Below are 2,044 nucleotides of genomic sequence, written 5' to 3'. Positions count from 1 at the left end.
CTTCCTTTCTTCCTTCCATCCTTCCACCCTTCCTTCCTTCCTCCCTTCCTTCCTTCCTTCCTCCCCTCCCTCCTCCCCCCCCCCCCCCCCTCCTCTCTTCTCCTCCTCTCTGCCTCATGACTTTCTGTCATGACTGTAGCGGTTCATCTTTCAGCGCACGGTCACAGTGGAAGGGCGCGTGCACGTGGACAAACCGCATGGGAATTTCGCGTGACATACTGTATATAAATATAGATCTAAATATTGATCTCGTGCGAGTGAGGAGCGGAGATTGTTTTCCGCGCGCGCGCGCGTACACGTCGTGATAAAATAAAGTTCTGCACACGCAGCCTCCGAGATGACGCTGCAGTTTCTGTGTTATCACAGGACCAACGCAGACGTTTCCGTGGTTCCAAAGTGACTTCACGGGGTCCTGACCTCCTCCTGCCCCCCCTCCCCTCCTCCTCCTGCTCCTCCCACACCTCCTCGCTCACTCAGTCAGTCACACAGCTCGATCTTCACTTCACATTCAAGGTTCGGTCCAATCCGTCTCTCACACCTACTGACTTCCTATTTATAACAGATTGTTAATGGCTACGGTTATTAATTTCACAGGGAGGTAATCAAACAAAGCCTGACTCTGGAGGCGGGTGAGATGGGTGAGGTGGGTGAGGTGAGGTGGGGTGGGGTGAGGTGTGGTGCAGCAGATGTCTGGCGTAACCTTGAAAATATTTACATTCAAATCCTTATTTGATAGATTACTGCCTTAATCTGGGAGGAAGAATTTGACTCCAGAAACTGTACCAACAGGTCAGAGGTAGATTATGCCGGAAGTTTTCTGTTTGTAAACAGAAAACATCTTCACCTTACCGTCCAGCTGGTGGTGCTATAAACATAATCTAAAGGACTGGTACAATGTTAGTGTTAGTGACGGGAGTGTTACTGTAACTTTTATGTCACACTAATAATAACGCCTTTAGCGCTGGAGGCTAACAATAGGCTAACAAGCCCATATCGGAACCGTTTCAGTGGGACAAATTAACCTATTTTTTAAAAATCTTTATCTTAATTGCTAATGACTTTTGCTAAATTGTTTATTTTGTGACATGTTTCGAGGCTAGGCTAAGCTATCTCTTAGCTATTCTTCAGGATTTTTGTGGAATCAGTGTTAACTGTATGGTCATCTAGTGGAAGTTCTGGCTTTAAAAAAAGAAAAAAAAAAATCCAATCCTTTTTACAGTTAAGCTTCACCCACTGTATTTCTGGAATAGTTTTGTTGGTTATTTTGAGCCTAAACTTTTTTTTTTTTTTTTGGCACTACTTTTTGACCACGTTCAGTTTATATCTAAAGACGTTTCCTGCACGCTCTACCTTTACGGTACAGCTGAAGTGATAACATGGGGAGAAAAACAAGTGGGTGAGACGTATGGAGAGGGTAAAATCAAAGCCGGGAGGAAAGTGTAGGCCCATATCAAAGAAACCTTTGTTCCAGTAGCTGCGTGAGGATCAGAGCCACAGAGCAGAGGACCTTGAAGACCTTGGGGGGGGGGGGGGGATTGGATGCTCACGGTGCAGAACTCTATCTTCAAGGCTTTCTGCCCTCGACTCTTTCATTTTTATCATTAATTATTTCACGCTAATTGCCGAGGATTAGAAAAAGAGGGAGAGAAAGGGTGTTCTGGCTCTCTGGAGTTGGAGTCCAGAGTGTGTGTGTGCGTGTGTGTGTGTGTGTGTGTGTGTGTGTGTGTCCTAGTATATAAGGAAAAGAACGTGGAGAGGAATGAAACATTCTTGGTCAGCAAGGTTGTTAGCTCTTTGCTCCTGATTGTGCTCATTGAACCATAGACTATTTCCATTACATTAGAACGACGGTCATAGTCCAACAATGTCCTCTTACAACACTTAACACTAAAGGTGAGTGTGTGTGTGTGTGTGTGTGTGTGTGTGTGTGTGTGTGAGAGTCTTTTTTTTTTGGCCCACTAACTTACTTGATGTTTCCAGGACTAATCGTCTTTTCATAACCTCATCTTCATGTTTCTTTAATTGTCATGAATTACTGAAGTTT

The sequence above is a fragment of the Cynoglossus semilaevis genome, chromosome 8 (genome assembly GCF_000523025.1).
Source record: "Cynoglossus semilaevis isolate Cse_v1.0 chromosome 8, Cse_v1.0, whole genome shotgun sequence".
Classification (NCBI taxonomy): domain Eukaryota; kingdom Metazoa; phylum Chordata; class Actinopteri; order Pleuronectiformes; family Cynoglossidae; genus Cynoglossus; species Cynoglossus semilaevis.
The sequence above is the reverse complement of the archived record's forward strand: the minus strand, read 5'-3'. Positions refer to the sequence as shown.